Source organism: Rattus rattus, chromosome 15 (genome assembly GCF_011064425.1).
Source record: "Rattus rattus isolate New Zealand chromosome 15, Rrattus_CSIRO_v1, whole genome shotgun sequence".
NCBI lineage: Eukaryota > Metazoa > Chordata > Mammalia > Rodentia > Muridae > Rattus > Rattus rattus.
Window position 1 is genome coordinate 77916787 of NC_046168.1, and position 14334 is coordinate 77931120.

A 14334-nucleotide genomic window follows, 5' to 3' on the forward strand; every position below is an offset into this window, starting at 1 on the left:
ACCCAAATGTACTGGGTTTCATCAGAGAGGGGGTTAAGAATATGGCTTGCCTCCACGTGTAGACAGGAACAGAGAGAGGCCCCTCTCATCCTTATCTTAGTCGTGTCTTTTTTTTTTTAAGATTATTTTATTTATATCTGAGTACACTGTAGCTGTCTTCAGACACTTCAGAAGAGAACATCCCATTGCAGATGGTTGTGAGCCACCATGTGGTTGCTGGGAATCGAACTCAGGACCTCTGGAAAAGCAGTCAGTGCTCTTAACCGCTGAGCCATCTCTCCAGCCTCTTAGTTGAGTCTTGAAGCCCCCATATCCTAACTTAATTGGTTACCTCCCAAAAGCTCCACCTTCAAATACCATCATGTTAGGATTCAACATAAATTTTGGAAAAACAAAATTCAGTACCAAACACTCCTCAAAATAATACATTTCATGTTGGAAGTAGTTCATCTATAAATATAAAAGAAGCTAAAGGGCAGACACATTGTAAATAAGAAACAGTAACATTTGGACAACTATGTCAAAACCTCAAGGAAAAGACTGTGCTTAAGAGAAAGAACTTCAATATAGAAAATCTGTAACACCACAAAAAATGTAAAAGAAAAAAAAAACTCTTGACAAAAGAGTGGCTACGTCTCCTGCTGGGCAATTTATTTTTTTTTTCCATTAGGAGACCTGAATTTTGGCAGCTTTTAAGGAAGAGTGTCTCTTCAGAGAATGTTGCCTTGTGATAAATGGAAGAGTTAGCTAAAGCTGTTTTTGTTTTCCCCCTTAATGGTTTCCAGGATAAGTTGAATTCTGGGTAATACATGAGTCCTAACTTCTCTAGATGATCTTAATAATTTATCTCTGCTCCATCCCCCCTCTCCCAAATCTTCTATGATTCCGGAATCACATCTCCCTACATTTATCCCAGGAGTCCGGAACAGCTCCTGAGTCAAAATCTGAACCAGTCTGGGTGTCTCATTAGCTCCTGTCAGTAAGAATCAGACTGTGCTCCGCCTGATGACTCTGGACTAGCTGATGAGGACAGTAGACTTTGAGCTCTGCCACTTACCCATCTGCCCAATGCCTGCTGTGTGTGTGACTGTGGACTGCTGCGGCTTCCTTTCCTAAATAAAACAGTGACCTTTCCTAAACTCCCAACCAGCACGCTGGAGATAAGCATTTGCATGGAAATTTTTTTCTCTAGCTCCAGGTTTGACTTGAGCATACTTCACTGGATAAGGCTGCTTCAGGCTACTAAGGGAATCGTCATGCACCATTGCTAAACCATTCTGCTGGGTAGGACTACACTGGTGCCAAAGGCAGGGTGAACTTCGTGTGCCCTTTGGACAGTAAACAAGGAAGTCAGCCTCTTTGTCTAATTCTGCTTCATTAATCTCTGTCATTCGTGAACATTCTTGATGTTAGCTTCTTCCTCCCCTCTTCACCAACTCTTTCCTTCTTCATTCTTTATCCTCTCACCTACTTAGGGTATGGTTTTCATATCTGACTGAACAAATATACGTACAACAAAAGTTAAAATTCATGCAAGAAGATACTTCCATCTACTTTCTGTGACTACAATTATAAATTTCTATACTTTTTCTTGGCACCAGCTACTTTGACCTTAGTTAATCACTAAAGTGGGCCAGTAGTACTAGTAATACACCAGAAAGATTAAATGCAGAGATAAATCTGTAATATATTTACCATATTGCCTGGCATACAGTAAGAACTGAATAGGTGTTTGTTATTAAATACCATAAGGCCCCAAGAAATCTCTGGATTCCAATCAATCCATAAATTGTAATTAGAAGTTGAAAATATTAATATTAAGTCCCAAGATATTCCCTACTGTAAAATTCTAAAACTTAAAATTAGATATATCATCTTAAATCATTGGAAACTATGGTAGAACATTATTTAAACTTGCTACAGGCCCTATTATTTTTAATTTTCACACACACACACACACACACACACACACACACACACACACACACATTTATGGGATATTTTCTGAGCCCCACCTTTATATCATTTCTTTAAAGCACACTGATTTCCTTTAGATATTTTTTTTTTCTCCATTTCTCTTTGCTCAGCAATGAAGGCCCTCCCTCCTATAGGAATGCCGTAAGATAGGGGAGGGGTTAGGAAAGAGGAGCATGCATGGCTTCCCTTTGCCTGCTGACTATTTGCCCTCTGAACTTTTGAATTCAGCCTTGCTTTAATCGCCAACCTTCCCTGGGATGCTCTCTGGACTCTGGCCTTGGTTCTATGAATTGGCAAAGCTGGTCACACCCTACCAAAGCTGTGTGCTCCAACACAGCTGCATTCTGACGCTAGGCAGATCCACCCCAGCTTTTCACCGAAACCCTGCCAGTTATGAGCCTAACCCTTTGGACTGTGACTTAAAACCTGTGTGTTCGGCCAGCTTGAGTAACTTGATCTAACAGACAAGACATTTCAACCCAACCTACTGCTTTCCAGAACAATTACTTTCAAATATAGAGTAGTGTATTGTCTTAGTTAGGGTCTCACTGCTGTGAATACGCACCATGAGCAAGACCGGTTTTATAAGGACAATATTTAATTGGGGCTGACTGATAGGTTCAGAGGTTCAGTGCATTATGATCAGTGTTAGAGCATGGTAACGTCTAGGAGACATGGCGCAGGCAGAGTGAGAGTCTACATCTTCATCTGAAGGCTGCTAGTGGAAGAGTGACTTCTAGGCAACTAGGATGAGGGTCTTAAAGTCCATACTCACTCACAGTGACACACCTACTCCAACAAGGCCACACCTCCAATAGTGCTACTCTCGGGGCCAAACGTATTCAAACCATGACATGTAAATGTGTTCAATTATTAATTAAATATTATTAAATACTAATTAATGATTAATTATTAATAATAATTAAAGTCAGTACAGTCCAATAGCCCATTCCCTATGTTACATATGGTCTTCTGTTCTAGCTTATGGTCTAGCGGATCAAGAAATATCAACCGGGGCTGAAGAGCTTATGAGTTAAGAGCATATACTGCTCTTGCACAAAACATGAGTTGGGATCCCAGCACCCACACCAAGGGTTTCACGGGCACCTGCAACTCCAGCTTCAAGGAATCAAACACCCTCTCCTGGGCAATCAAGTACCTGCATGCATATATGCACATTACACGTCCCCCCACGTGCGCACATGCACATACACACACACACACACACATACACACACACATACACACACACATACACAAACACACACACACATACACACACACACATACACACACACATACACAAACACACACATACACACACATACACAAACATAATCAAAAATAAATCTTTAAAAAATAAAAACAAAAAAGTCAACATTCTCTTTGCAGTGGACTGAGTTCTGTGCTGTAAACTTCTTCTTGCTATCTGGGCACTTAGTGATGGGATAGCAAATTGGTGGTTTGTTTGGATTTGGCTTTGGCAAGTTCCCTAATAAAACCAGTTCTTGGTAGGGAATATTTAAGATAATCCGGTTGTACAGGATTTGTGCTACAAACAGAAGATTCAGTCCCGGACTTCCTTCCGTGTGTCTTTTGATTACACGTTAGTTTTTCACGGGAAGTCTTATCAGTGGTGTGAGTAGAGTACTCTATAAATCATGGTCAACGTCATAATAAAAATATGGCTTTAGAGTAATTACCACCAACATCTTTCTCACCTTCTGCCCTCCCATAATCCCCTTGTTGTCCTAGGCAATTTTGCTTCTACTCATGTTACACGTACACAAATGATTTTATCTATCACATGATATATAGAAAACACAAAGCCTTCCTGAGACTAACTTATTGTTAGTCCTTATTACTTATCACTTTATTATTGTCTACCTTTGCATCCATTTTCCTGAAAATGGCTTAAAACTTCTTCCTCCTATATGGCTGAAAATAAATCCATTATGAAATTACCACATTACCCTTATCCATGCCTGGTGGATGTGCAGGTTGGTTGCAGAATTCTGCCTAGCTATTCTGCCTAGTGCTGTAATAAACATTGATGTGCAAGTCTAAAATATGTTGATTTGTATTCCTTTACGAAAATGCCTGGGCATGGTATAGCTGGGTCATATGGTAGTTCCGTTCTTTAGATTTTTGAGAAACATATTCACAGATTTCCATAATGGCTGCATTTGGGTAGGTTCCCACTAGCCACATGTTCTCCTTTGACTGTACTCTCCGAGCACTTGTTACTATTTGTTATCTGAATGGCTGGCATTCTGACTAGGGGTAGATACAATCTCGGTTTTGTTTATCTCCATTGGCCGGTGAGACTGAACATTTTCTATGTGTTTATTGGCCACTTGAACTGTATCTGTTGGAAAACTTCTGTTCATTTCATTGGGCCATTTATTGATTGGGTTATATGATTTTTTTTTAGATATTTTGGGTTTTTCCAGTTCTTTACATATATTGGGTATTAATGCTCTGTCAGAGGTATAGCAGCAAAGATTTTCCTACAATCCTATAGGTTGTCCCTGTATGGATTGTGCAGAAGCCTTATAATTTCATGACATTATATCTGTCGACTGTTGGCGTGACTTTTTGCGCAACTAGAGTCTTATTCAGAAAATCCTTGAATATGAAAAATTTTAAAGGTGTTTTCATACCTTTTTTCTCCAATATTTTCCAAATTTCAGGTCTTACTTTAATGTTTTGCTCCATTCAATGCTGATTTTCTATACAGGGTAAGAGATAAGCATCTAGTTTCATTCTTCTAAATATGGACACTAAGTGGACATTCATTTGCCTGCACTATATGTTAAAGAAGCTGTCTTTCCTTCAGTTTGCACTAATTATATCTTTGAAAAAATTAGGTGACTTTACTTGTGGGGTTTATATCTGGTTCCTTTCCTTTGGTCTATGAGTCTGTTTTGTGTCAGGAGCTTGGTCGCTTTGCTCCTGTGGCTCTGTATTACAGCTAAAAATCGGGCATGGTGAGAACCACATTTTTTGTTTTTTCATTAGGTTGTTTCAGCTGCCTGGGGTCTTTGTGCTTCCATATGACTTTGAAGACATTCTTTTTCTGTGAATAATGACACTGGCAATTTAATGCAGATTGCTTTGAATCTGTAGGTCGTTTTTAGTTGTACAGACATTTTCATAATATTACTTTTCCAGTTCATGAGCTCAGAAGGTCTTTCCACCTTCTACTGCTTTCTTCAGTGTTTTAAAGTTTTCATTATAGTAGTCTTTCACAGTATTGGTTACATTGATTCTGAGGTACTTTGGATTTTGTTTTGTTGGGGGTTTTTTGGGAGGTAATTACTAATATGATTGTTTTTCTGATTTCTTTCTCATTGTGTTTGATACTAATATGTAGAAAGGCTGCTAATGTTTTTTGCATGCCAAATTTATATTGTTCTATTTTGTTGAAATTGTTTATCAAATCTGTTTTCTGGTGGAGTCTTTATGGTATCATGTATAAAATCATATCATTTTCAAATAGGGACACTTTGACTTCTTCCTTTCCTATTTGTATCCCTTTGATTTCTTTCTTTTGTCTTCTTGACATAGCTGAGACCTCCAGCACCATATTGAATCAGAGTTTAGCAAGTGGACACCTTTGACTCGTTCCCAAATTTAGTACAAATGCTTTGAGGTGTCCTCCCCAGGTTTTAGGTATAGGTTGGTCATGGATTGCTTTTTTTTTTTTACACAGATATGTTCTTTGTATTCTTAGTATCTTCAAAACTCTTATATGAAAGGATGTTGAATTTTATCAAAAACCTTGGCTACATGTACTGAAGTAATTATATGATATCATCCTTAAATTCATTTGTGTGATTTATGACATTTACCGATTTGTATATGCTGAGCCATCCCTGTATCTCTGGAATAAAACCAGTTGCATTGTGGTGAATAATCTTTAAGTGTTCTTAAGTTCAATTTGCAAGTATCATACGGACAATGTTTGCCTCTGTTGTGATCAGGGAGACTGGGCTTATAATTTTCTTTTTATTGTTCTATCATTTTCTGGTTGTTATTTCAGGATGACACTGGTTCCATAAAAAATGATTTGATAGCATCCACTCCCTTTTTATTTTATGGACTAATTCAAGAAACATTGGTGTTAGTTCTTAAGAAGTCAGATATAATTCAACAATTGATTCATCTGGGCCTAGAAATTCTTGGCTAGAAAAAGATTTTTATTATTTTTTTCTATATTCTTTCTTGTTATAGCTCTATGGAAGTCAGCAGTTCTCAACCTTCCTAAGGCTGCGACCCTTTAATACGGTTTCTCAACCGTATTAATCCCCCAAACATAAAATTATTTTCATTGCTACTTCATAATTGTAATTTTGCTACTGCTACGAATCATAAGGTAAATATCTGTGTTTTCCAATGGTCTTAGGCAACCCCCGTGAAAGGGTCATTTGCCACTGAAGGGGCCGTGATCCACAGGGTGAGAGCCACGTATTTGTTTATCAATCTTGATTTAATTTTGGTAGATCATCTGTCTCAAGAAATTCAGTCTAACCTTGAGCTCTTGATCTCCTGGCCTCAACTTTCCAAATGCTTGGATTGTCAGCACCTACGCCTAACCTTCTCTGATTTTTTTTTTAGAGAGCACTTGTAACTGAATTTACCGCTTAACTCCACATCACTGTACTGAACAGGTTTTGGTGCGTTGTATTTTCACCTTCCTTCCTTATTTCTTCTGTATCCTCTTACTTTTTAAAACTGTGCTACTAAATCTCCATGAGCTTGTGTGTGCTCTGTACTTCCTCTTGCTATTGATTTCTAGCTTCATTCCAGTGCAGCGGGACAAAATATAAGAAATTGTGTCAATCTTTCAGTATTTGTTAAGATTCATTCTGTATCTGGTTATGTGATCTGTTTTGGAGGAATGTTTACAGAGTGCCGGGAAGGGGGATGTTCTGTAGAGTTGGGATGCAATGTCCTGTAGATGCCGGTCCGGTTCATCTGATCAATGATGTCAATGATGTCTTTTTTTTTTTTTTGGAGCTGAGGACCGAATCATGGCCTTGTGCTTGCTAGGCAAGCACTCTACCACTGAGCTAAATCCCCAACCCCCAATGATGTCATTTAACCCGTATGTTGCTCTGATTATTTCTTGTCACGATGACCTGTGAGTAAGAAGGTGGAACCGGAAGTCACCCATTATTAGTTCATTGGGTTGACCTGGGCATGCGCAACACTGCTTCTTTTGTAAAACTGGGTCCACAAACTTCCAATGTGTATTCACTCTCAGGATTCTCAGAATGTAGGGCCCTTCACTTCTTCTGCCTAATTTTGGTTTGAGGTCTATTTTGTTGGGCATTCCAACTTCTGCTTACAGTCTAGTTTTTTATTTCCTTGGAATGCCTTTTCTGGTCCCTTCATCCCGAGCTTACATTTGTCTTTGATGGCGAGGTACATCTTTAGAGGCAACAAGTAGATGGATCTTGATAATCGAATCTGCTGATCTTTTTGACTGGAGAATATAGTCCATTAATATTTAAAGTTACCACTGAATGGTGTGTGCTCCTTCCTGTCATTTTCTTGCTGCCATTGCATTTGATGGCTTCCTATTCTTCATTTCCTTCCTACTCTTCCAGACTACTCTTGTCTTTTCCATAGTTTCGTGGATGTGTTCACTTCTCTCTTCCGTTGTAAGGGTTCCCATCCAATATCTTCTGTAGGAACTCTGGTGATGAATTCCTTTAGTTTGTCTCCGTCGTGGAGAGTTCTCCTTTCTTCATGACAGGATGTAATAATTAAGGCCAGCAATCCTTGTACCTTTATGATTGGAATACATTGCATCATGCTCTCCTAGCTTTTAGGGTTTCTGTTGAAAAATGTGCTGTGGTTGGAAAGGGTTTGTCACTTTCTGACTTAGTGCTTCTCTCTCGTAGCTTTCAGTCTGTTTTTTTTCCTCTAGGTTTAGAATGCAATGCCTTAAGTGTTATAATATGATCTTGGGAGGTTTCTTTCTAGCTGTGTCTGATTGCTGATCTAAAAGCACCATGAGTCTGAACTATAATCTTGCTAGATTTGGGGCTTCTGCTATAATTTTACTGAATGTTTCTGTGTTCGGCCTTAAATTCCTCTCCTCCTTCTATCCCCATGATTTATAGACTCTGCCTTTTAATGCTATATTACAGACTTCATATGACCATACTTTATTTTATTTCTGTCCATGTTGAACATTCTACTTCATTATCATCCCTCCCCCTTTTTTTGACCTTCTAACCTCCACTTGATCCATTATATTGGTGAGGGCTCTACTGAATTTACTTGGTAAACTGGAATTTTCATTTCCAAATTTATAATTTGATTTTTTTCAGTAGAGATTTCTCTTTGTTGAATTCCTGTTTCAAGTCCTTGTGTTGACTTTTCACTCAGTTGTTTCTTCGTATCCTCTTATAATTCATTTTCAAGATTATTTATACCCTCCATAATTAACTAAGTAGTGTTAGGAATATTCTTTTGAATTGTTTGGAATTTCATCTAAGTCACTTATAGCTATCCATCACCATGGAGTTCATCTTTGTGGGGACAGATAATGCCACCTTCATTTTTCATGTTCACAGTGTTTAAACATTATTTAAACCATGGAAAGCTCTCACACAGACCACACAGGAGTGTAGCAGTGGAGAAGCAGTCATAGCATTCTAAATTTTACCAAGCCTTGTGCAAAGTAAGGCGAAACATTACCAATGACTCTGCTTTAGGTCAGGTTGACAACAATTAACTAGCGAGAGACGTCCGCTTTAAACTAGCGCTTCAGTCACTATTTCTTCCTTGACGATACAGGATTTTACATCTTTCCGTCCCTGTGATGTTTCATGTAGCAAATTGCACTGATAGGGGAGACATGATTCTCAGTTCCGGTTCAAACATATAAAGGCAGATTTGGTGCATACATTTGTCTATGTTGTCTTTTGCATAGATGTGAAGACTGAATTTGAATTGGAAGTGGGAATATCATCATGATCTCACATGCGTTTTGTAGCTTGGTTCACGGAACCTACTCAGAGACAAGCCTCGGATTTCAGATCCCAAACCTACTACAGCACTATACTGCTTTCCTGTAGCTGCAAGTTACTCCAAGCCTAGTGGCTTCAAAGGCTGCAAATTTAGTATTTCATAGGTTTCAAGGTTAGAAGTGCCCAAATGGCATCCATTCCTCTAAAATTCTGGCATTAACAGGGTTATGTTCCTTCTTGGAAGCTGTAGGGAAGAATTTATTTGCTTGCAGTTTCCAGCTTCTAGAGGCTTCCAGCAGCCCTTGCTTCTGTGTTGAAAGCTGGTACCACAGCATTCCGAATTCTGCATCCATCATCACTTCGCTGTCACTCTCCTGACTCCCTTATCTGTGGGAATGACTATCATCACACTGAGCTCACCAGCATAGTCCTTCTTATAACTAAGGTTTAGTGTGTGTGTGTGTGTGTGTGTGTGTGTGTGTGTGTGTGTGTGTGTGTGTCTATATGATAGGTTCACGGGATGAAAGGGGGTGTTAGGTCCCCGGAGCTGGTATTACAGGTGGTTGAAAGCTGCCCAGTCTGTTCCGGGAACTGAACCTGGGTCGTCTGGTAGAGAAGCACGCGCTCCTAGCCACAGACTCCAGAGCTTTGGGTCCCATCTTAACACAAAGTTTCATTTACCACATAAGATATACAGTCACGGTTTCTAGGGACTAAGGTGTGGACTTTGGGGGGTGGCATTATTCTACCTAACATAGGCGTCGAGTCAGATGAAAGAGGTTAAGGGTGTTGAAGGGGACAGAGTCTAACCACAGTTGCTAATAAGGCTCTACTGCCCCATCTGGCTCTTAGAGTAATTCATTGACAATTATCTAGAGGCTTTGTACAGTCCTAAATGGGAGGGAATAGAACTAAAAACTATCAAAGAGTGCCCACCATTTTCCCAGTCATATCTATTCTAGGTATCGTTTCCCCTTCCTACAGAACAGAAGAGTCACAGATGGAGCTAAAGGAACAGCTCGGTGATGGAGAATGTTCTCGAAAAAGACTTACGTTCAGTTCCTGGAGCCCAGTGGGCAGCCCACAGCCACCTGTAATTCCAGCTCTAGGGTATCCAGTATCCTCTGCAGGCCTCCATGGGCACCTGCACTCATTTGTACAGACACACACACATATGCACACGTAAAAATAAAATAAATCTTGCGGCAGAGCTAGGATTTACAAGCAGATGTGACTGACTCTAACGCTGACATACTGACACATTTTTTCTTGATGGGTAGTAAAGATAAATGAAGAGTCTCTGGGGTGCGCTGTCAGACTACAGTGAACTTTTACAGGCTGAACTTGCTTAAGCAAAGCAGGGAAGGAAAAGAAAGGAGAGCATGAGGTCTCCTAGTCGATGATGTTTTGTTTGGAGACAGTGTCTTGTATAGTCCAGATTTGCCTCGAAGTCTCTATGTCCATGAGGTTGACCTTGAACTCCTGCTGCTCCTGCATTCATCACCAATGCAATGGTATCCCAGGCAGGTGCCACCTTCCCACCCCCAGCACCATTCCTGTCCAACTCCAGCTAAATTAGTGGTTTTTACAAAGTTAAATTAGAGTAGCTGAAAGATTACACATTGGAGAACCAGGTAAAATGGCAGGCTGAAGAGAAAAGTTAAAGAGTTAAAAGGAAACCTTCAGCAAGTGTCTATCCCTCACAAGAAAGAATTCCAGAGACTTACTATGATCTATAGTTAGAAAAGTCTTAATTCCTATTCTGATTTGCCATGTCTTCCAGGGCTTGATATCATAAGCCTTTAATCCTAGCACTGAAGAAACAGAGGCAGGCAGATCTCTGTCAGGTCAGGATTAGCCTCATTTACATTAGGAGCTCCAGGCCAGCAAGGCTACATAGCAACCCCTGCCTCAAAGCCAAAACCAATGAATCTTAAAGCATTACAAATTCTCTCAGCCAAAGAACTACTGTTTGTAGACTAATGGTTTAACTATATATTCAAACTTTTCAACCACACTTAGATTCAATCGTTTAAATTATTTTGCTTTTTTTTACTAGCTTTCTTTTTCACATGTATATGTGTGTGGTGTGCAAGCACACACATACGCATATTCACATCCATGTGGGTACATGTCTGTGCACAGGTGTGTGCGGAGGTCTGAGGCTGATGTCTGGAGTCTTCCATATTATCTTGTTGTATATGGTTCTTTGAAACAGTGTCACTCAACTGAAACCAAAGCTAGCCAACAGTGTAACTAGCCAGTTTATTCCAGGGGTTCCCGTTCTGTTTCTGAGCATTGGAATTACAAGTGGGCTACAACACCCACCGAAAACTGTACTCAGGTTCCCCGGGGTTAGAGTACCTCATGCCTACTGCCTTTACAGCAAGCCCTTTGATTGCAGAACCATTGCCCCAGATCTTAGATTTTGAAAAAAAAAAAGTATTACTTCCCCCTCCACCGTGTGTGTGTGTGTGTGTGTGTGTGTGTGTGTGTGTGTATGTGTGTGCATGAATTAGAGGACAACTTGCAGCACTCATTTCTCTCTTTCATTTCTCTCCTCACACCATGTGGGTGCCAGGGATCGAACTCAGATCTTTGGAGTTGGTGGCAAACACCTCTACCCACTAAGCCATCTGGCCAGCCCAACAATTACTTTCAGCAAAAAGTCTTTAACTTTACATTGCTCACAGCCCTAAGTGTCCTTTTCGACTACTTTGTGCCTGATGATTTAGTAGGAAGTTGCATTGTTGACATTAGTAGCTATCCTAACATGTCTTAATTAGGCTAAACTCTGATTTTAAAAAAAATAGTGCCTATCAAATTAATGGGTATGCCATTAGGTATCAAGAGAAGTGTCTGAGCCTATCACTACAAACTGCTTTGTCATGTTAAACTTAATGAAACACTTGATGGAGCACACGCTGATAGCCAAGAAGCTTGCAGCCCACTATGCAGCCTACCTTTAGGTAAGTCCATGCACTTTAGTGACATCGACTCTGGTATAACTCTGATTCTTACACTTTTATTTCTCCTTTATTTTTGCTTGATGTGATATTCACATATGCAGAACCAGATGCAGGCTCAGATGCAGGTACATGTCATATGCATGTTCATATGCAATGCATATACATGTGCATGTAATATTCTACACAGATATAGTCCAACACATACAAATATATTATGCATTCATGCATGCACATGTTCACACAGAGTCTCAACGTGTGGTCAGATTTATATAGGTTCCTATTGCACAATGACTTAGCATATTTTGTAACAAATGTTAGTTATATTTCAAAGTTTGGAGAGTGCTTAGGTTAGTGTGACCTAACTATGGCACCTTTGGACTCCACAGTAGGACGTCCTGAGGGACGCCTGAAGCAGAGATGCACTTGTTTTCTAAAGCAGCCATACTATGTCCACAGAGGGTGACTCCAAACGGGGAGAAATGTGCTGTCACTCTGAGGTGTTCCAGTGAGAAGAAACAAAGACAAGTCAGCTTACACTATAAAGGAAAGGCATGGGCAGCCTTTTGCAGATGAAGCCGCTCTTCACAAGGGAACTCTCTATATCGCTCCAAAATGTACAGTGGTCACAGAGACATTTTTGTTGGGGAACAGCGGTGACTCTCCCTAACAATAACCTGTTAAAGGGTGAGACAAATATAAAACAACTATTATCCACCAAAGAAATAATTTCAATGCTAAACCTAAACATTAATTAGGTGCCTACTGTATGCAGACACCTATGAAACACTCAACGCACATTCCTTAATTCTTTTTTAAATTCCCAACAAGTAGGGTACCTTTCTCTGTCCATCTCACCAATGGGACAAGTAAAGGAAAGCCACTGAACAACGGGTGGTGGCAGGGTGTTGATATTATCTGAGTTGCATTGAAAACTCCTCACCAGCTGCTTCGATGAGATTAGATGACAGAGGGCAGCCAGTGAGAAGACTTACGGAAGCAGATGAACAATACTACCGCAACCAGAGAGGTCCTGAGAGGGGGTTGATTCAGAATATACTTTACCTCATGGGAATGTATCTCATGTATGTAAGAGAACGATATAGCCATTTTTTTTTTCTCGAAACCAATGGCCTCTTAGTAAGCTAAAAGGAGGCTACCAAATGTCAAAAGCATTTCCTCACATACTGTGAGGAAGATGAGGTCAGAAAGCATTGCTCTTTTTCCCCCTGAGAACTTAGAGCCGCTTCTTAAAGAAAGGTTGTGATTTTACTGTGGAGAGGGAGAAGGCCACCTCCCACCTCCCTTGTTCTGTTCTGAGAGCTTTGTCGGGTGCCACATCAGCTCCCCGTGAGGAGACTCAGTCACACCCAGTGCATGGGGAACAAAGGAGCAGAGGACAGGAAGCTATGGACTTGGAAGTGTGTTAAGGTCCCAAGGCTTCCTCGTTATTCTTTGATGAGCCCCTTTAGAAACTTGCCCTGATTTGACACAGAAACACCACATGTAAATGAGAACAATGGGGATTCTAACAGCTGGGAAATGAAAATATGAGAACCAATTTAAATCCTTGCCAGGTCTCCTGCCTCAGGAATCCGATTAAAACGAATTCACTGTGGGTTACTGAACCACGCTCCTAAACACAGTGTTTCAAAATAGTGCGGCACGCTATAGACACTCGGTCTAGGCAAAGCCCTCATTTTTGCTCTCTTCTTGCCTCAAGCAAGGTTTGTCTCCCTTATGATTGCCTCATTGTGGTCTTGGTAGTGCAGTTCCCATATGCGTCTCTACTGTCTCCAAGTAGATTACATGTTCCAAGGATGCTTTAATGTGGTGAAAGGCTGCCACCATACTGTAAAGCCAGTATGAACCGTGACTCATTGGGAATGAGGTAGTCACAAAGGGAATCACTGTCAGCTTGTAGCTACATTCTACCTACATCCTATCTACATTCTAGAAATGCATATGTGCAGAGAGCACATCGGTATGATATACAGTTTATAGAACGCACTGTATATAATTATTGCATATATATATAGTCTATACACATAAAGTATTATATGCTGTATATTACATAAATAAATAGTTCTTTAGCATTGCATTGGTTCAGTATGCTCCCCTTCCACCACCACCACTCAGCACACACCCCACATGCCCGCAACCCCACGTATTTAATAACATATACTCCATGTTGCCCATATGCAAGCAATTCAGCCACATTAACCTTCAAAGGTCTCCTGGACCCACATCATTTCCAGAGTAAAATTTTGTTGATCTCATGAAATACATACGATCTTTTTAGCCTTTAATTTCAAGGCTTTTTTTTTTCTCTCTCTCTCTCTTTCTCTCTCTCTTTTTTTATTCTCACAAATTATAGATTCCTAGGTCATATTGGAGCCCATCCT